The sequence below is a fragment of the Lepidothrix coronata genome, unplaced genomic scaffold, assembly GCF_001604755.1.
Source record: "Lepidothrix coronata isolate B3197 unplaced genomic scaffold, Lepidothrix_coronata-1.0 Scaffold60, whole genome shotgun sequence".
Taxonomy (NCBI): domain Eukaryota; kingdom Metazoa; phylum Chordata; class Aves; order Passeriformes; family Pipridae; genus Lepidothrix; species Lepidothrix coronata.
In genome coordinates, this window is record NW_016690240.1 from 1 (window position 1) to 22,627 (window position 22,627).

At 39.1% G+C, this 22,627-nt stretch overlaps 1 long non-coding RNA gene across 1 annotated transcript in view; it reads right to left on the reverse strand.

Moving 5' to 3' along the window:
* Positions 1-3,287: 3,287 nt before the first annotated feature.
* LOC108498502 overlaps positions 3,288-22,627 on the reverse strand; it is a 25,607-nt gene continuing 6,267 nt past the window's right edge. Inside the window, exons 2-3 of the long non-coding RNA XR_001875188.1 lie at positions 3,762-3,944; positions 3,288-3,463 (exon numbers count right to left, since the gene is read on the reverse strand). This is a non-coding gene — a long non-coding RNA (uncharacterized LOC108498502). The remainder of the gene's footprint in view (positions 3,464-3,761; positions 3,945-22,627) is intronic.

A 22,627-nucleotide genomic window follows, 5' to 3' on the forward strand; every position in this document is an offset into this window, starting at 1 on the left:
AAATAATAAATACAATCATGGAACAAGATCACTGCCAGCATATTCAGGAAAATAGTAATTGCTTCTTATCTGTTCTCATCATTAACATTTTCAGCTAAGAAACTTCACCACTTCTCTTTAAAAATTCCTTTTTATTATCAGTGTAGGAAAGAAAGAAGCAGCTTGCTGTTCAAACAGCTGAAAAGGAAAAAAATGGGTTTCAACATTGCTTTTGCATCTTTAATTTCTTTCCATGCTCCGTACATCGTGAATATGTCAGCTCAACAGACATCTCATTTTCAATTGCTAACATTTCAGGTGCGATAGGAACATACACGGTGGCTTGATGTGTGAGAGCATTTGTGTGGTTGGGATGGGAGCTTGCTGCAATACGCTGTGATGTCTGTGCATCTATGGTGAATGGGATTGGACAAAGCTAAGCTCTTTGGCCCTCTCCCTCTCTAGGGCAGTATATGTTTATCCTATGTTTATCATACAAATTCCTTCTACGCATAAATACACTGAAGTCTGTATCGCATGTGTTTAGAAATTACTTATGAAATGAAATACTGATTTTTATAATTAACATGTTACTCAGATATGAATTTTTTTTTCGTTCTGAATTTTCCCAATATCAAATGATCACAAATGGAACTCTGTAGCAGCAGGTCACCTGCTAAAACTAAACCCCAGCAGCCCTCCCCTTCTCTAGTTTTTTACAAGGACCATCCCCACTCCCACAGCTTACTCCACACTCAGAAGTGCATTCAGACATAAATGCATATTGCTTTTAATCTAATTTCTGCAACAGATAAAAATATCCAATATGCTGGCATATGTCTCAGATATATTCACATTTGGGAAGGCTGGGAAAGACCTACAGACTTTTCACTGAAAAAGAAGCTCACAAACATTTTAAAATACACTCTTGTCACATTTCAGCTGGTAAATTCAGCAGAATAGGAGAAGACAGCCATGTTCCAGAACATAAACCTTCTTCAAAACCAAGACAAAACACAAACACTGTGCTTGGACAGGAGGGAAATCTGTGCTCCCTCTAATCCCTTACTGACTCTGCCTGTTCTCTTAGAAAACTCACAAATACAAACTGAGGCAAAATTTGGTGGCATATTAAAACTAAGGCAGAGGAATGTTTAGGACAGCTAAGGCAGAGAATGTGCCTCAGCCTTCTTGGGAAATGTTCAGATACTGTTGTTCCAGAAGAGTGGGAATAGAGGTCTTTCAGCAATATCTAGTAGCAAATCTGAAGAACTGCTTGTTGCCAAAAGGTGGGAGCAAACGAGTGAAAGCAAAAATAACTAGATGTTGGGATTCGTTTACCCATATAATTATTATTATTTTAAATATAGCTGTACACTAAGATTTTCAGTCCCATAGTTTGGATTTTTTCTGCTTTGAGTCATTGTTGCTGCTATTGTTTAAACACTCATTGAAATAACAAAGCAAACATTTCTGTTTCCAGTTGTGGCATTTGTTACGTTCACAGATTTCCCACTAAATACTCAAAATGCCATCTCTTCATAATACTAATAAATGATTCTGCTTCAAGCATTCACTATCCTGCTTGCTGAAGAGTTAGCAGTGGGTAAGTCCACAATGTTCTAAGTTAACTGAATTACATTTTAAAATAATTCCTGGTTTGAATAGTTTTATACTCCTCTCTACTTATGCCTTGAAATAAGCAGCACTTCCCTCCCCTTTACACCCTCCTGAAGCGCATAGATGCCACTGCTGTTTATTAAGACAATCAACGTAAAGTGTTGTATTTGACACTCCAGAATATTTTCAAAAATACAGGGATGGAGTCATCTATAAAGCTATCTTCTTTGGTGACAGCAATTTTGTTCATGTACTACAAACACATTATAGTATTTTAAAAGAGAGTCCTTTCGATTTAAATTCTAGATTACCACACTCTGTTTGCCTTGCTTCGAAGAGCAGTGCTGGGTGGTGGGAAGGAAAGCAGTGCACAGTCGGGAGGAAGAGATTAACGAACCCCACTGACCTGCCTCTTATGTTCCCTCCCTGACCTCATCTTCTGCAAGTCTGTTTGCATGAGTCGCGTAATGCCCCTTGTGAGTCCCTGACTGGTGGGACAGTCCCTGGATACCCTGCTCCACAGGTCCTTCAGACACCCTGACTGTGGGTGCCTTGTCACGCTTTTACAAATATCACCTACACCCATGCTCTCACATTTCAAGATGTTGGAGAACTACCTTCACTCACACAGGGTTCATTTTTTAATGTGGAAGCCAAATGCACACATTTGGGAGGTAAATTATGCAGAAAAATACTTTACATTTCTGCTGAAGCAAATGATTTTTAAGTAGGTCTCAATTACTTCGGGTGGAGAATGTGCTTTTTCTCTTTGGTCTATTCACTTGCAGTTCGTACGAGGAAGGATTACACTACTATCATTACACAAACACTTAAATGGGTCCATTGATTTGTTTAGAAATGAGATATCAATGACAGTTAATTATTCAATAACTGATCATTAATTTTGGGCAAATGATCAGACACCCCTAGGTCCTTCTAATTTTTTTTGGTTCAAAGGAATAAATGAAATCTGTTTGTTAAAAGCATAGAGCAGACTGCTAGGCATTCATTTTCGTTCTGCTACAGTAAAGTAGTGTTTAAAGTAGATTCATGAAATGTTTTAATACTACTCAGGCAAACCTATCAACAGAAGAAAAGTTAAACACACAGTCAAGGGGATTAGTATCTAGCTGTCTATATCTTTCATCTAACCTGACACCTTGCCATCTGTTTTTTTACAGAAAACAATTTTTTACTTACTTAAATAGCTTGCTTTTAATTAATCCTTTCCTCTTTTCCTTGCATTTTAAGCTATCCTAAAGATCAAGGACTGTTTGTACCTACTGGGCTACAGCAGTATTGGATGATGTTCGAAAAGCATTGCTTACGTAATGAAGGTATCATAATTTTTAATTAAAGTTCATTCAAATTGTGCTTTCCAATACCTGTGTCATTACTCTAATGATTAATAAGCAACATAATATTTTCTCGCACTCTATCTGCATGGGAGTGAGCTCTAAAATTTCCAAAGAATAAATTAGAGAGGAATTAAGGTTACAAAATAGACGAATGTCAAGCTGAAACTCTTTTCATTAACTCAGTGCTCACTTTTGCCAAGGTCTGCAGCACATATTTAATTCTGTAACATCACTGTGCTGAGATCATTCCAATACAATAGAGTACATTTAAAATGAGCAACTGAAAACTTGCAGCCTTAGCCCTGGATTTATTTGCTTTTCTTGGCTAGATGGACAAAAAATAGCCTGGGTGGAGATCTGGTTTCTGTTCACTTCAGTGGAGTTAATGTCATGTTTGGCAAATGCAAGGAGAAATCACGGAGACGGAAGCATGCTTCAAGAGGCTGCACGGTGTCACTTCTGCATGGGCCACAGCCTTATTCAGCACTTTTTAGTAATTAAGGTTCCTGAGAAACATAATATGTAAGTCAGTCTTCAAGAAATAGTGTGACAGATGATAAACTTCTCTATCGTGCGCAATAAGTATTTTGAGAAGTGTATAAAACGTATTTGAGTAACAGAAGAACTGTGATAATTCCCACGTACCAGAGTAGGAGCAAGCCCACAGAAGATGTACCTGTGTCTGTCTTTCATAGTGCAAAACACACTGAAAAATCTAGTCTCATCAAAGAGGAGACACTTCTCTGGTAAAAAACCCCACCATACTTCAAAATTGCAGCTCTGTCACTTCAGTGTGTTACTTACGTGATCACCAGAGGTCAGTGTCACCACAGGCTGCAGCACAGAGGGAGGGAGGTGCTGCTCATAAAAGATGAAAACAAGCTCGCCTGATCCTCCAGAATTTGCCCATGCTCCAACACAAAGTATAACAAATTCACAAGCCTCTCTCTTCTTTGTGAGATGGAGGGTAGATGACTGAGGGGAGTACTGAGGAAAGAAAAGGACATGGGAAAAAAGAATCAGAGAGCTGTAAGGAAATGGGAGAGAGAGTAAAAGCACAACTTGGCAGGCTGCTTTGTGACCATAAAAGATATTGCCTTCAGATTCTCCAGCAGACAAGTCCTACCTGTGTTAAGGCATGTACCTAGCAATATAAATTATTGCCAGCTTCAAATGCTGAGAAATTGTGAGACTGGCTCACAATGTTTAAATAATTAAAAAAACTCTTTTCTTTTTCTTTGTCCAGAGAGTTAGGCTTTTTTTTTTTTTTTTTTGGCCATATTCTCAAGCTTTGCTCCACCAACATAACACCTGAGAATGTTTGTACGTGTGAGTCTGTATGCATGTAATTTTAATGACATGTGAAATCCTCAGATTGTGTAGTTTGCCTCCAGGAATTGCAGTTTAGAAAAAATACAAGATGTGTAATAACACTCTAGGAGCTGGGAAGACTGCTTCTCCAGTTGTTCATTCTCCTTTGACAAAAGCTCTTACAGCTGTGGCATTTGCACCTGGGTCAGAGGTGATGGATAAGTGTGCGGGCTGTTGTTGCTCCCTCACCTTGGTATGTCACCAGCCCCCTAACTCACAGAAGGTATCAACGGTGTGCTCCTCCAGTCTCACGTACCACCTGTTCTGCACATATATGGGGCTGTGAGTGTGGATTCAGGAAAGAGCAAAGCTATGGCAGGGAGTTCAAGAGCAGAAGGAAAAGTAGGGAGACTCACTTAGCTTTCTTAGGGCACCTTGAGGTGTGTATTCAAGTTGAACAATAAGTGCTTTCTACCGCTTTGTCCATACTGGCATTTTTGGAAGTTAATCTGCTACCAGTGCTCAAGCAAGTGGCAGCAATGCTAATACTGGTACAGAGAAATCCTGGGCTTAGATGCCCTGTATTTTGTAGGATTTTTGTTTCACAATTGTTTGACAATGGCAGAATACTTCATTAGGAAGGGAGTTGTGGGTTGCAACCACAGTTTGAATTTTTTTCTGCTGGAACGCGATGTCTCTGTTTGGCTTTTGCAGTCCACTGAAGCTTTTGTGTTTGCCATGATGGGGTCCAAACATCAATCCAGCCACAGAGTTCAGAAATAGTGGTGTAGCTGCTGTGAAAGAAACAAGTTTGTTTCTAAGCTCCCTCTGCACAGTGCTGTATTTTAACACAAATACCTTCTTTTTCTGAATGTATTAATGGCCAGATTTGGAAAAAGAGACAACTTTAAAATATCAGATCTGGAGAATAATTTTTTAAGTAACCTGAGACATTTTTTACAATCAAAGACCATAGATCGTCTCTCATATGGAAAGCATCTACCTGGTACCAGGCATAATTTAAGTATTTATCCAACCATATCAGCTGTTCTCAATTCACTCCAGGGTAAAGTCCTCTTCAATACTGCTCCAGAAAAATGATACTGCTTATCAAAAGGAATTATCTAGATAATGTCATGACAGATACATGACAAACTTGCTTTCTCTGCACAAGTCTTAGGGCTAAGCAAATAGAAATCCAGCCTCTTTCCCAAGGCAAAATGCAAGTTGATTTTTGCACAACCCAACAAAAGAAAAGTAGGACAGTTGTCCACACAGAGCTTGAAAGTAGCACAGGGTAAGAGTCCTAAAGCAGACAGTCTTTAATGAACACTCCATATTACTAAAGTCTATAAATGCTGGACAGTTTGGTATATTTGTTCCGATATGCTTTCACGGTATGGGAAGCAGGGATTTGAATGATGTTTACTTAATCTCAGCATAGCGCTGTGATCTCTCTCAGCAACTTCTATCACCTAAAACGAGGATGCTCTCACAGGTCTGAGGATGCACTGCAAAGGTCTGAACAAGTGTACACTCCTATTTACAGTCTTACTCTCTGAGATCCATCATCAGGCTAAATAATCCATGGTAGCAGATCCTAATAGATTCACATAGCTGCACTGAATTAATGACATAATGTTTAAACAACAACTGAAAAAATCATATACATCTAAGGCAAGAATTGGGTAAATTTGCATATTTTCAACAGTTTGTTTTCCTCTAAACATTTCAGAAATATTTTACCACACATTTTCTTGTAGTAATCATTTCATTTTCTTTTCCCCTAAAAATATACCTCCCCTTTCTGAAATGCTGACAGATCAAGGCATTCCTCAAGTCTAGAAAAACTAAGACACAGCTGGGAAGAAGCATGTCCCTAAAAAATTTAACATAGCAAAAGTACTTTGACCCCTAAATAAATGTTTCTTCTATAATTCTCAGTGCTTTGTATAGTTTAGCCTAGTCTTAAGGTATTAACTCAGAAACATTCTCCAGTCTTATTTAATGGTGGTTAGGGAACAACACACTAACTGTAAAGTAATAACAATAATAATAGCCCATGTCAGTATGGGAGCTGGTAGGGTAATAAGTCTGATGGAAAGCATGAAATTTAATTAATGCTCTTTGGCAAAGTTCCGATTTGTGTCAAGACACGACAGAAGCCCACTTATGGGTTAACCCTGCCCACTTATGGGTTAACCCTGTGAGGGCTGCTGAGCTTCCAGCAACAGGCAGCTGAAAAACTTTCTATGCCACTTAAGCTGCTGACTACTCACATGCTTTCTGCACTTTGTGCACCTCGTAAAGATAACAGAGACACCAAGACACTGCCAGTAGCAGATGCAATGAAAATTCTCCACAGAGGATGAGTGTGTGCAAAAAAAAAAAGAGACAGTGTTACAAAAGTCTGCACCTCTGTTTTGCTAGCATCGGGTAACAACACATTGCACCCTGTAATGATCTCTGAATGCCACGGCATGCTTTCAGCTCAGAGAGAAAAATGCACCAGTGAAGGCACTTAGCTATGCAAGAAAATCCCTTGTTATATCCACCGATCAACGCGCTTGCAACAAACGTGGGTAGAGCCCTTCCCAAATCTTCGTTCGCTAAGCCCAGCCATGAATGAATGATATCCACTAATGTTTATGGGTGCCTGAACTTGTATGGGATGTATGAACTGTGGAAGAAGGCAGGCAGGATAATCATACTGCTTAGCGGCAGGGTCTTAATACACACCTTCAGAACTGCAAACTTCCCTCAGTTTCCATATTTCAGTGAGGAGAAATAGATTCTGCAAGGAATTGAGCTTAGGGGATTGTAGTGGGTTTCTGTGGCTGGGTTTTGGTAGTGGGGGTCTACAGTGGCGCTTCTATTAGAAGCTGCTAGAAGCTTCCCCTGTCTGGTAGAGCCAATGCCAACCAGCTCCAGGATGGTCCTCCTGCTGCTGGCCAAGGCCAAGCCAGTTAGGAGCAATAGTAATGCCTCTGTGCTAACATATTTAAGAATGGAAGGTTGTTGCACAGATGAAAATTCCAGCCAGGGAAGAGCAGAGTGAGGACATGGGAACAACAAAGTAGACACCAAGGTCAGTGCAGAGGGAGGGGGAGGAGGTGCTCCAGGCGCTGGAGCTGAGTCCCTGCAGCCCGTGGTGCAGACCATGGTGGAGCAGCTGTGCCCCTGCAGCCCATGGAGGAACATCAAGGTGCAGAGACCCACCTGCAGCTCATGGAGAAGCCCATGCTAGAGGAGATGGATATCTGAAGGACCCTGTGACCCTGTGGGAGGCCCACATGGAGCAGGATCCTGCCAGGAACCTGCAGCCTGTGGAGAGAAGAGCCCACACTGGAGTAGGCTTTTCCTGGGTAGGACTTGTGGCCCCTGTAGGGCACCCATGCCAGTACAGCTCATTTGTGAAGGACTGCACCCCATGGAGAAGTGACCCACGGGACAGCAGTTTGTGAAGAACGATTGCCCATGGGATGTACTCATGCCGGGGAGGTTTGTGAAGGACTGTCTCCAGTGTGAGGGACCCCATAGGAGCAGGAGAAGGACTCCTCTCTCTGAGCAGCGGCAGAAAAAACAACTGACTGCAACTCCCATTCCCCGTCTCCTTGCACCGCTGGAGGGGAGGAGGTGGAGTTTGGAAGGAAGAAGGGGTGGGGGAAGGGGTTTTTAAGATTATTTTACTTCTCACTCTTTTGCTCTGATTCTGTTAGTTATAAATTTAAGCAATATCCCCACTTCGAGTCTATTTTGTCTGTGATGGTGATCAGTAAGTCACCTCTCCCAGCTCTTATCTCAGTTCATGAAACCTTAGCTATTTTTTTTTTCTCTCTCCTCTGCCCAGTTGCAGAGGGGAGTGAGAGAGTGGCTTTAGTGGGCACCTGGCATCTGACCAGGGTCAACCCACTACAGGGATCTACTTCTTTCTCTGGCTAAATAAAAAGGATGGGAATACTCCTAATTCTGATACTTAATTGTCCTATCCTTCTCAAGTTAGACACAAATGAGCTGCCCCAAGCTACCTATCAGAGCATTTTGGATGGTTCCTCCTGCTAAATGCTCAGGCTGATGCCAGCAAGGGTCAACTGCTTGTGCTGTAGAGGAGGAGACAGACCTGAGGAAGAGGTGACTTGAAACAGTCCAGAGGTTTTCGAGGTTCTAGATAACATGCAGTTGAGTCAGATATCTGGAGGACTTTTAAGTCCCAAATGGTTTACTCATGGTAACAATGAAAAAGAGAAAACTGCTGGGTGGAATTAGGCAATTAAAACAGGGGGAAAAAAAAAAGATTTTCAGAAGGAAGTAGCTTGACAAGACTTTGGTAACATGTCCAAGGGTTAAACAAGGCTTCAGGTTTTGTCTTGCTGTTAAGCGATATACATTCACAGAGTGCCAAAGAAGGATGTAAAAAAAGACTGGAGACTCCTGAGTTACTGAAACCTCAGTTTCACACAGCTCTGCTAGCTCCTGCTTTGAGACTGTATCATTTCCACCCCATCTAAACTGCAGAGCTGCACAATGCATTGCGAACATCTGTTGCCTCACATCTTGGTCATCCTCTCCTGGGACAAAGGCTGGGGTCCCAGGCCTTGCCCCCACAGGCATGCAGGTGTTCATAGGGGAAGGACAGGGAAGGGAAAGGTGTTTGCAGTGGAACAATGCAACAGGGAAGCAGAGAGCTGAGGTGCTTACTGCTGGGACCTATTGAAAGCTGGGAAACCTCTGGAAAAATTGAAAGGCAGCCCTTATGATCTGCAAGTAATCTTTAAAGGTGTAAACTCACAGTTTTCCTAGTTCCTTCAAGGCTGGGATTTCTCTAGCTACATGTTTTGTTATAACCACTGGAAAACTAACTACATCTCCTTGCCAGTTTAGTCTGTTCTGCATCTCCACCCTTATTTCTGGTGTCTGGTATGTAAACTAAAAGTCTCTAGGTTCCCCAGTCCATAAATTTGATGTGTTTGTTCTGGGTGTGCTGCTCATAGCACTGTGAACTGGAGCAGTAGCAACGCCTGTGCTGCTACGAGGAGAGAAGAGTCCTGCATTTGTTCACACAAAGCCCTGTCACTCCAGCTCTCACAGGCAGGCAGATAAACCACTTGTCTTTTTCCAAGTCCCCTTTTCAAGATCCTGGGACTGCCACAGGCAGTTAGGGAAAGTACTTGCAAATAGCACAATTTCATACCATTTGAAGCTGTGTTCTGTTACATATTTCAGATTCTAAATTACTATGAGCTTGTTTTTTAGTTCAGCACAAGATACTGTAATATATATGGAGTACACTTGTATATATATGAATTCCTTTACTTTTAAAAGACCACGAGGGAGACTTGCTGGCAATTTTCTATAGAGAAGGAAGTGGAAATGAACATGGATTGTTAATACCAGAGTATCACCTACCATCTGGATAGGCTTAACATGTGATAAACTGTAAGTTTTGAACATAGATTTATGGTGCTTGAGGAGATTGCTTAAAAGCCTGTCTATGCTGGCCTGGCCTGACTCTCATTCTGTGGAGCTTTTTATAAGGTGAACATAGAATAAAAAGTGAGAGATGTAGCAGCCTCAAATTTAGAATAATAAACTAGAAATAAGAGTGTGTTTAGAGCTGTTCTACTCGACTTTTTTTTTTTTTTTTTTTAATGCAGCTCCTGGTATTAAATTACGAAGCTCTAAGTTCATAGTTTATGAAACCAAATAGAATAACTGGATTCATCCATTCTTTTACCACCCATTTAACAAAGACCAAAAGCCTGTTAAACTCTTTGGTTTACCTCCAAATCTCAGCTCCTCTTGGATATACATAATTTATTAAAAATATCTAGCTTGTATTATTTATTTTTTTTTTTGATGGAGAGTCTATTACATGTGTTAGCACTTTGTTTGGGACTTAATTCCTGTCACTGATAGAAAGCATAACTTGTTTCAATTTATGACTGCAGTGGGGTTGTTATAGTTATAGTTATAATGGCCAGAGGGTATAAAAAACCCCACACTTCATAAGGCCCAGTAGTATTTTTTACAAGACAGATTGATACAGTTGAGGAAAAAAGAGGAGATTTAGGGCTTGTGTACCTAACAGCTCATATGGGTTTTTTCCAATGATATGAGTTAGACATAAAAAAATAATTCTTGTCCCTGCAAACGTTGCCTGACTTATTAACTGTAAAGGCATAATTTGTTGGGGTTAGTTATTGCAAAGGCAAATTATAAAGCATTTCTGATGACTTTTCTCTGGACTGGGAAGATCAGAACTGGTGACAGAAGTTCTGTGATATACAGTGTTAACATACAGCTATAGGATGGTGAGTTTTATGCTCCCTCTTGTCCCCTTCTGTCCCCACTTCCCTGTTGTTGTGACTATGCTCCAACAGTGTGTTGCTTGCTTATACGTGAGTTATTAGGAGAGTGATTCAGCTGGCATTGTCTCAGCAGTCTACCCTCTTTTTATTTATCCCTGCTACAGTTTCCTGACCACCCTCAAATTTTATCAGTGATCACTTTGTCTTCAAATCATGCGGTTCTGGAGGAATCTCAAATAATCATTTAGACCATATCCCTACTAGAAATCAGATGCAAGTGAACCTATATAGACCCAACATATTACTTAATCAATTAAAAATCTTCATTAAGAAACCACAGTTTTCCTAGGTATGTTCTTTGTAGCAGTTAACTGTACTACATTTCAGAAAGTTCTTTCAAACACATAGTCTAAGTCTTTTCCTCTGCACCAATACAAACATTTCACAGCATGGCATTAAAAACTGATCCCTGAGGACCTGACTAAGAAAACACAATTTCTGTGAGAATTCCCTGTTTGCAATTACAAGAAAAACTCATACTTTTTAAGCTATTCAAGATACACCATGTTAAGTTTATTATTGTTTTACTTTCTTAATCCAAATTTTGTGAGGTACAAAGTCAAATGCCTTACAATACTTGTGTGAACATTATTACCTTTATCAGCCAAATACATGCAATATTTGAAAGCTAATGAGCTATCCAAGATAGTTTCTTAATCATGCCTATTCCTTTCCACTAGAAAAACCCAAACCTAATCTCTCCCCTGCCAAGCCCTCCCTCTAGTTCATTTGAAATACCTCTTTTTTAGAAAACTGGGAGGGAATAGATTTGGTTTTGGGAAAGGTAAAAACCCAAAACTGTTGTTTCCTGCTTTCTCCTTACCTCTTCCTGTAGCCTACATGAAAACAAGCTGGCTAAGTTCTAGACGTACATGTAATTAAAGTGAAGCCATTTTGGAAATTAATTCCAATTTACGATGAAAAAGTGACATATTAGCTTGCAAATGATGTGTTTCAAAATTAGAGGTGTGCATAGGTTAAGTTAAAGTTGATTGTTAAACATAAAATGTGTCAATTAAAAAAACCAACAACCCTACTAACTACTGTCATTTTCAGAACAAGTGAATGAGAACATAAAGTAATGAATTGAAATTAAGTTGTTTCTCAGTAATCACAGTCTATCTAATTTCTTATGTCTTAAACATCTGTTACTTACACATGAAAGGAAGGGTGGTTAGATTGCAAGTAACTGGACAGTGTAGCTAGCTACTAGGGAGCCCTCCTTGCCAAACAGAAAATTTCCTATTACATACAAAGGCAAAAGGAACTTCGAGTTACTTTTACCTTGATATATTTTAACCATAAATTCAGTATTTCCACAGAGAATCCATGCTGAACTATACGCTTTGGGATGAGAGGACAGCAAAAAAATCAAAGTGATTATTCATTACAATTATTTTCATGATATTCATTATAGTCTCTTTAACTATATTCTTCTTCTCAGTTCCTTTAACTGCAATCTGGCTCAAGTGAAGCCTAAGTTCAGTGCAGTGTAATTTAATGGAAGGTTTAGCTAGAAGGAGGTAATGAACACCTGTATCAAAAGTAGTGGTTACCATAAAATGATACGCGTGTTAAATATTTACCAGATCGCAGTATTATTTTCTGCTCAAAGTTTAAGGAACTACTTAGTGTCCTAGGCTTGATGATGTGATAACCCTTGGCAAATATTGATTTTTAAATGGTGACAACTGTACAAATTTATACTTGCTAATAGGAGGTCCACAAAGCAAACAGTACTAATTGAGCAAAACCAAGGCACTTTTTCAGTTCGTATGTTTGACTTGACATATTGTGACAGACACAATGCAGCTCCCAAGTGTTTCCCACCAAAATGATGTTCATCATATGTCTGTGCAACGTGGAGATGTAAAGGTAAAGAATAAAATGGATGGTAATCTTTCCTTGTGTAATATACACTTTTGTAGAAAGCCAAATGATGTATAAACCACACTCAAACCACTCATCATCCTATCCTCTCTTACCTAATGTTATTGTTGCCTCACACTGTCTTTCATATTTTTTAGCCTTTTTATGTTTTCAAACTTCTGGGCAAAGCAGAGGCATTCCTAACAGTTCTCATGGCAAAGCTTTTCCTCAGACCATGATTCTAAGGATCTGTCTTGTCTTTCCTTCAAAGACTCATTCAGAAGAGGGATTGAAGAGTCACTCTGACATCACAGGGCTATAGTTTTGGACTGCAGAAAGTGAGGCGTTAAGGCTCTCAGAGCACAAATCTCAGCCACATGGCTTGAAGGGACTTCTCGGCCACTGCACAATGGTTTTGAAACAATGTTGGAGAAACCATTCATGTTCTTGTACCCTGTTAATCTGCACTTGCACTCAATTATACTGTATTTTATGAAGAGTGGGAAATAATTCACTGTGCAAGTGATGTAGAGTTACTTACTGGGTACAAATGCCTTGCCCATGTTCCAGGAATACTTACCATATTGCAGGCTGCACACTGCAAGATTCTTCATTTTAAATGCATAGAATTGAAGAGATTGTGAGATTATTGAGAAAAACTGTTTATATATTGCTGGCCCTTAAATTTCACCCATTTACCCTAGACTGAGCACCCCAATTAAGGCTGGAGCATATCTTCTGAAAAGACATCCTGACTTGAGATGATTTGAATTTTCAAAAAATGGAAAATCCCCAATTTTCCTGAAGAGGACTTTATCAGATTGTGCATTGCTCCCCTGGCATTTCTAGCATGGTGAAAGTTAACACATAAAAATTTTCTTCTGCCAGGTTGTAGAGAAGAAGCAAATCAGTCACAGCCAAACTTGGTACACTGTATATAAATTAAAAAAATAAAATAAAAAAAAATGGGTATGGGTAGGGCAAATCTTTATCAAGAGCTTTATGCCTAGAAAGAAATTTAGTCAGTGAATTATTATAACTAGACAGAGCAGGAGGACCTCAAATAAGATTTATCAGCTCTGTTAGTGTCCACCGGACAGCAAAGCGCTGTTGAAGAAGCACTGGAAGCAAGTCAGTAATGACCCTCACAAACTTGCCTTTGTTTAGTCCAGTTTAGTGGAAGGAATAAGTATGACCTAAGCCCACTGAGCTAGTTTGTCAGATACCTTCAGGCCAGGTATATTTAAAGGTTAAACTTTCCAAGAAGAGCTCGTATGAATAAACTCCTGTTTTACTTCAACTCTTCATCTTCTTCTGCAGGGGCAGCCCTTTCTAAACTACTTAATAATTTTTGAAATTAATTTTATGTTCCCTTAAACTATCCACTACAGCTTAGCTTGACAGCTAAAGATCCCTCAGCAAAATTAATTCATGATTTGGCCTGTATTTCAAAGACGGCCTCCACAGATAAACAACAATATTGGTAGCTGTTGTGTACCACTCAGCCATCTGGGCTCTTTTTTCTGGTTTAGAGATCTAACCTCTGACTTGGTGCTATAAGCATATGTCTGTAAGGAAAGTAGTTGCAGCAAATGACCAGTTAGCAACCAAGAACATTACTGGGGTGTTTCTAACATTTTTGCTGCTATAAATCACAACCTATTGTTACATTTTTGTAGCTATAGAGCAGTTGTGTATTTGTGTAAAAATACGGGTCACTGGTATGAGAACATTAACAGGTGCTTCCAACAACCTTACTATTTTCTTAGAAAATAATGATGTGTTATCAAAACCTACAGAATTGTCCTACTCGTGACTTTACCTCAAACCACTGAAACTGGAGAGGAAAAAAGTCATACTTTCGCCTTTTCTAAATGGAAAAACTGAGCAGCTTTTGCTTAAGCAAAGACAGCAGGTCTCATGGTCAGCAAGGCTGGGTAGTGAACAGAAGAGAGCCTTCTCCAGCTGGATAGTGTTAGGGGACTCAGCCCTTCTGCACCAGGCCTGGGGACAGGCATCCCACAAGTCACACATGCTGTAGAGCCACATGAGAAGCCTCCCAGAAGCCTGTCTGACACAGTCTGTGAAGGTTGTGACTGCTGGAAACCATATACTTCAAACTGTGCTAAACTCACAGAAAATCCTTGGCAGAAAATCCTGTGGAGTTCAAGGCTTTCAAAAGCCCTGCTAGTGTATTATTGAAGACACTTAAGTCTTTCCAGTTCAGCTTTCCAGCTTGGCTTTCCCCAGCTTTCAGGGCTGATCCATCTGAGGACCACCAGCTGTCAGATCTAGGGGAAACCAACCTTGTTATTTACATGGTTCTGTGAGTCTTTGCAGCAGCTGAGGAAGACAATTCAGCCTGTGAACTTTACACATAGATGAAGTTTAAAAATCTCATGAGAATTCATATAAAATCAACTGCATTAGATGCTGCCCTAGAGCATTACAAATGCTGAACTACAGCAGACAAGTACAACAATGCAGAAACTGTTTCATGACACAAAACCATTGCAAGTTTATCTATTAATGACACAGAAAATCACTGAGGCCAAAAAGGAAGAGAATATCTATGTTTGCAACTGAAGGCTTCATCATCTCCTTACTAAATGGTGAACTGAAACCTGGGCAATACCTTTAAATCTGAAGCAAATTCTGGCAGCCCCTACAAAAACGTGGTCTGGACTATGTTGCAGGACTTCAGTTCTGAATCACAATTATTTGTACTAAACTACAAATAAGGAAAACATTTTATACAGCTCCAGATCTGTGTACCAATTAAATTAGTCAAATGGTTTTGTCAGCATTTACAATGAAATACCTGCTCTACTGAAATCACAAGATAAATGCCATCTTGGACTTCAATTCAATTAAGATTACAAACACCTGTTTCTCCCCCATGTACTTTTATTTTTTTTCAGTTTGTCCTGCTCACTAGTATTCACAAAGATATGAAAGATAGGACATATATGTGGGCGTTGTGTTGTCTGTGGTTTTCTGTTGTTTTTATTTTTGTCTAAAGAACAAAACTGAAGCATATTGATGTGAAGGAACGAGATTCAGGATGGGAGAGATTCCAGGTGTGGAGAAAAACATACAGCAATTGACAGGACTTTATGATATGGACTTTACATTTTTTATGTGTTTATAAATATACACATTTCATGTTTCCCCAGGATTTGTATTTCCCGGACATGCCCAGGCATGCCCGCTTCCCTGCTTCCCTCTCTGATAGGCCGAAGAAGCTGCAGAGAGGAGACAGTTACCATTTGCCCTCTCCTTCCCCAGTTCCTCCCACGTTCCTCCCCCTTTACCTGTGTCCCTACCCCGATTTGTTCCCCTGTTTGTCTGTCTCATGCTCCACCCCATATTCTAGCCCTTTCCCCACCTGAAACTCATAAAACCCCTACTCCCCTCAATAAAGTATTCCAGTTGCACCTCTACGTTGTCTGCAGACCTGTCCATACTGTGTCATGGCCCCATCGCCCCACGGACCGTGGCATATCTGGATCCTTTTTTTGGCAGGGGGTGAGAGTAGTTGAAAAAAAAGACAGAAATAGGAGGAAAAGGCTGAAGAAAAGTTTCCCACCAGGTGGCTTAGACAAGGCATTCTGGAGTGCTCTGCTGCTCACATAAGTGCTTAGATACTCTGTAGGTCATTTCCCGTGTGACTGAAGGAAGTCTGGATTTTTGTTTTTTGAAGGAAATGCTTCATATTATGTAGGGACTTCCAGGAATGCTTAGGTAAAATTACATTAAAATTGACATGGATGTGAGAAATCTTGGCTTATATTTGAAAACGTGCCATCCTCTGTCATCTCCGCTACTACCCTTCAAAGAAGGAGAAATAACATGATAAAAATTTAATCAGTGGGACTATGGAAAGAAGAAAAATGCAAAATGAGTTTAAGGTGAGAATTTATAGATTTAAACTAGAGTTTATATATTAGTTACAATATTAGAATTTATATCAGTTCATACTACTAAAACTGTGGTAAAATACACGTCTGTAACTGAAGAACTTACTTTATGTGATGGTCTTTCTACCTATGAGCCCAAGTGTTTTAGAAATAATGACTCATCCAGACTGTGTACTTATTTCAATCCCTGAAAATTAAACTGAATATGGAGAAAACCAGTCCTAGCATCCTAGCACACAAGAGAGAACACATGATGAGAACACAAGAAAGTTTCCAGCTATGTTATGCAACAGGTGTGAGGTATTGCATGTTTCCTTGATCTGTAAAGGTGTAGAGAATCGTGTAGAATTTTGAGGGGGTTTTGTTTGTATGTTTGTTTTTATATCCATCTGCTGTATTACAGTAAAATAATCTGAGTTTCATCATGTGAACTTAATTGTACCTGTTTGATAAATTCTTTGTGATACTCGATATTTCATTGAAAGTCTTAGCAGTTATTCATGAACATAGCACACGCATCACCATGCATGAGCTCATTAGCCTGGAAAACAAAACTTTGTTAAAGCATGCTCACAATTGCTCTTCCTTTTAGGTCAAAGATAATGTGATATGAAGACTGTTATTTGGTATTTAGTTCTGTAAACTGTTTATGTTTCAAAGAATATACTAAGTTGGAGGGGACCTATCAGGATCACTGAGTTTCACATAATTCTCTTGAAGATGCAGTTGATGAGTAATCTCCTTAACTGATGAGAAATCTACAGTGGTTAAAATATTTGCAACTCTCTGGACTTAGGCAAATTTGCTATTTTGAAACTTTTTCTTTCCAGAATGTCTGTGGAGCCTGCAGTTTTCCTAAACCGTCACATGAGTTTTTGTCAAATGCCACGATTTTTTTTTTCCCCTGAAAAAGTGATTTTCTAGATTTCTGTTAGAGCTACCTCTATTGTAAGACTATGAATTTTACAGTGAGGAGAAGCAAAAATACCTTTTGAGTAGCAACACTAGATACTTCATCCTCTTACATATATCATTAAACCAACACTTACAGCCCTTTTATTGCTTTGACAGCCAATGAAGAGTGCTCAATCATACTGAGCTTTTTAATTGACTACTTAGATTACCCAAAGAACTCAGGTAGTTGGCATGAATTTGAACAGCTGGACAGAGCACAACCAACAATTGTCAAACAAGACTGTGCAAACCCAGGTAGACTCTGACCTTATCTTCTTCTAAAGAGGCTGAATTTCCACTTTTCAGGCTTCACATGAACTGGGGGGGGGGGATATTAACAACACTGTCACTTTTTTCTGTTCTGCTGAGTTACATAGCCTACATTTTTTTATCTAATTCTGAAATGTAAAGAAGTCAGAGGTCAGCTGAAGTAACAAGGAAATGAGGTGTGGGGGTTTTGCCATCTTTCATTCATGTTATTCAACCAGCTCCAGTTTTCTGCCTAAAAGCTAATCCAGAGTTTTGCAGCACTTGTGTTGTCTGCCCAAACAGCTTCTAACTGGGCACTGTCAAGAGTACTTGGTATCCATCTGTGACATGCATGTGTCAGATATAGCATGCATAAAAGGACACTGTTTCTAACTGCTCAGAAGGAGCCCAGCAAGCTACCAGAGCTCAGGGCAAGACCAGCCAGGGTCTCTTGCTGATAAATTCACTGTGCTGACTGACAGTGCCCTGCAGGTCTCACTATCCAAGAGAAGGGTGAACTCTCTCTACAGGAAAAAATGAGCTTCGTTTTCACCTCCAATTTTCACCTCTGAATTTCAGTGACCATCTCAGAACAGCAACAGTTCTCAAGCTGAGCCACTCAAAATGTCCCTCCTTCTCCAAAATAATTCCTCCTTGCTCTTCAGCAGACCGTCTCAGTACTGACCTTGGACTCTCTAATGACCTTCACATGCTACCCATCTTTGAAATAAGCATCTAGCTTTTCATTTAACTGTACAAGACTAAATATTTAGTTTGATTATTTGTGGGTGACAATCCATTCCTAATTAGCTAAGAAAATCAATACTTATTGTATTTGTGAAAAACAATATTTAAGGCTTGAATAGCTAATTAATGAAATAAACCCATATTTTCACATTATTTCTCATTTTCTTGGTTTTAGGACAATGTTATGATACCACTGAATAATTTTAAATTGCTGAAACTGGAGATTTTCAAAATTTCCCTAATTTGAAGCCACAAAAATTTTAGCCATGTCCCAAAGCACTCTCTTCATACATTCTGTCTCTGAGTATGTATGGTAATGTGCATTAATTATACTCTTTCTGAGTACTGTACATGTTTCTGACACGAGGATTCTACATTACAGTGAAGGATTATTGTACTTTCTAGGCCCACTGCAGCTACAGCAGCTTCAATCACTTTAATATATTTTATTACAAGTAGCATTTAATTAACACTACATCTACTGTCCATGTGAAGGATCCAGTCTTGCACAGGTTTAGGCACATGCTTAATTTAGTGCACTGTGAATAGTTCTATGGAACTGAATGTTTTGTTAAAAGAATAGGATTTTCACTGCTGTGTGAAGTGACTGGCACTGCACAGACATGAAAGAGAAATGAGAACTATGGCTGAGAAAAATAAGATATTTTGGACAGGATCAGGAGATGTAATTTCATTTCTGCCTATATTTTATTTTTTAAAAGGAATCGATTTGCTGGTACTGAAAGATATTAGTTTCTTTTTGTACCTGAAGGGGTCTTCTTTATACACTGAGGTAGCTCTAGCTGGGATGTTTTAAGGTGATTGTACGGGACAGTAAACAACTGTGCTGGCACTTTTTTTAGTAATCCAATTTCCTCTGTTCTGAAGAAGAATCTTTCAAAGATATCCTTCATAATTTTTTTAGAACAATTGGAGAAAGAATCTTTTTGAGAGTCAAGAAAATTCAATATTAATCTTTTGGAAAAAGGACAGGAGTCTTTCTGAATCTTTCTTGCTCTGGTACCTAAGCTACACTCGTTGTGCACATGTACACTCTCACCTTCGTGGATTTCCTGAAACTTCCTCACAGCAGATATAAGTTATCCTGAACCAGAGGGTTATAAAAAACATCACTGTGCAAAGGAGAGATCCCAGGGCATTTTCAAAGTCGTGCTAGTTGTTTTGTGCTTAGTTTGTACCTTTGGTCACACTCTGCATCAGAGATATGGGTATAGGAAAGATGAGAATCTTCCAGCACTGCCCAAGCATGGTTTAGGGGGTTAGTGAAAATACAGGATGAGCGAATGCTGCACTAAAATTTTGTTTTTCTGTCAGTAGTTGAAATTATTAAGAAACACTAAGAAATAAAAGAGCCATTATATAATTGCATATGGCAATGAAATTTCAACATTCAATTAGCATGTATATATGTGTGTGTGTATATTTAATTACAACTTTTAAAATATTTCATTCAGAAAGAACGTAGTTTCTTCACACTGGTGTTGCACTGCAAACTATCGGGATGCTCACATTGCTTCCTCTTTCTGTGAAACCACTAGGTGGAGATGTAGGTTTACCAAGCTAGGATTGCAATAAGCTTTAAAAGGCTCAAGATTGAAAAATGTCTCTTAAAAAAAAATAGTACAAGATTGATAAATTATGTATCTTGTTGGTTACAAATTCCAACACATCTTTGAAGGAGGAAAAATGGGAAAAACTAAGTGCTCAGTTGTAAAATTGTCCAAGCAAATTATTATTTTTTTAAGACACAAGTTCTGATGTTTAAGACTGAGAGAATAATCACTTCATGATATAAATTGTCTGCTGCCAATACACACACATTTTCCTTTATTCTCCTACCAGCTGCTAGCTCATGCTATCAGTGGTCACGAACAAACAAACAAAAACTACTCCTAAATTTTCTTAGCCTGCTTTCAAACTTTCAAACCAGTGGATATATGCCAGTAACTGGCAGATTTCAGGACTGTTTGCTTAAGTTGAGGGAATTACTTTTAATTCTGGCACTTTTTCAGCAGCATCCTCATATCTAGTATAAGATGTAAAAAGCAAAGTATGGTATATTCTGAGTTGCTTTCTTTAAAATAAGACCAGTTTCTTTCTGTCTTTCTGCCATGTGTGCTTAATCACGGAAAGTGTAAATAAGAAGTCGAATGAAACAGTTGTTTATGTTTACTGGTTCCACTTTCCTTTTACATAAACCTTTTCTGCTTCCATTGCTTATCTACGTGCTCTACAAACTCTCCTACAGCAGACAACAATCTGGGCATTTAATAGCAGAAAAGAGTGATTCAGAATTCATTCTTCCACATTTCTCCCCTTATATGAAAATGCTCAAGCAGCTTATGCTATTTTTTCCAATGGGTGGGAAAAACAAGTGCTGTCTTGACTTCCACACCTCAGCATCAAAAAGAAGTTCACTAATGTAGTCTATCCTGCCTTCATATTCATGTAAGAGCTCTGTACATTTTTTCGTTTTGCCTTTTTTTTACTGTAACTTTCAAAGTCTTGTTAGAAAGGATGTGGGAATGAACTGACCTCCTTTTGAAACATTAGAAAAAGAAATGTGTGGCAGATCCTAGTTTGGGAAAGATCAGTATCTTCATAGAAATGACCCTTCCTTTTCTATAACCTTGGATATGGACCTGCTTTTAGCCAAGTGTTTGAGGTTTAATACTGTTTACTACAGGCTCTGTAATTCTGCTAATACTATGTGAAAGTCTTAGGTATAAGGGGATAAATCATAAATCAGTTCTAGTTTTTTTTTTCCTGATTTCTGCCAAAGTCCTCTTGATTAGTGAGAAAAAATCTGGAGTGATATTTCAGAAGTAAAAATGGAGAATTGCAGTATTTTAGATGCCATTGTCCAATCGTGTTATTATTTCTATCAGTGCCTGCAATTTCTAGGTCTGTTTTTAGGGAGGAGAGCAGAAATGGGAGTAACTACTAAATATTTGAGGAAATTAGGTCAAAAGAAGGGAGGCATTTATTTTTCTACCAGAAAACTCTTTAAAGACCCCCACCATCTGATAAACTCCCAGAACTGGTGATGCAGCATCCTGCAGCTGTATTCATCACATTCAAGGGGAAATGCAGGCTGTTGGGAAGATAAACAATGAAGATCTTCCAAAAGCTAAATCCATGGAAGGCAAACAGCTATAGTAAGAAACATAAGAAAAGGGAGCTTCTTAAACAAATGATATTCTAATTTTGCAGAAGATGTATCCTCACATCTTAATATTTCTCATACTCCTACTCTACCCTTCCACACTGCAGTGCTTCCCAATAAATGTTGTTTATAATAAAATGGGAATTCTGGTTATTTATGTGGACTAAAATATTTTAGGTTTCTTCAGGATAAAGTACTTCAGGTCTTGCATGGTGAAAATAAGATTTTTAGTTGTTTTCTTTTTGACTATTACAACAAGTCCTAAAAGCTAGAAGCAGCCAGGTAAATTGATGCTAAACAGAAATGCAAATGGAAACCCGGCTGGGGAGGTGGCAGAGTTCAGTTTTAGACTTGAAGGACTGTGTGATTTATTAATATTATAAAAATGCCTATCATTTTAGAAATACACGCATCTAGCAACTACATAAGCTAAAAGTTCTTGTGTGCAGAAAGAAAGAAAGATAGATCTCTGGGCCAGAGATCTATTCAATTTGCAAAGCACTACTTTCAGGGGGAATCTGGTTTTTTGAGAGTCAGAAAGAGTCACTGAGGTGAGAGTATTTCAGCTGATGAAGGGCAGCCTGCCTGCCTCCAGGCTAACACTTTAGCTCCATCCCAACTAAAACTTGGGTTTGTACTAATCCAGTTCAGATCCTTACCCCAACCAACCCCCGCTTCCGCCTTCTCGGCCGACAATCTGCCCATCTTTTCATCCTACATTAGCTCTGAATGCCTCCTAATCAGTTACAGATTTATAAGGACTACGAAGAGCCCCCGCATTAAACAGCTTTTTCTCCTCAAATATGGAATATGAAGTTCTCCTTAAAAAGCATTTCCTACTGTGGTCACACACACACCCCTACTGAGGTACTTGCCGAAAAAAAACAGCACAGAATTAAGACTCTTCTGACAGTCAAGAAAGAGAAAGATTTCATCTTAATCCTCATAAAAAGAAAAGAAAAGAAAAGAAATGAAAGGGAAGGGAAAGGAAAGGAAAGGAAAGGAAAGGAAAGGAAAGGAAAGGAAAGGAAAGGAAAGGAAAGGAAAGGAAAGGAAAGGAAAGGA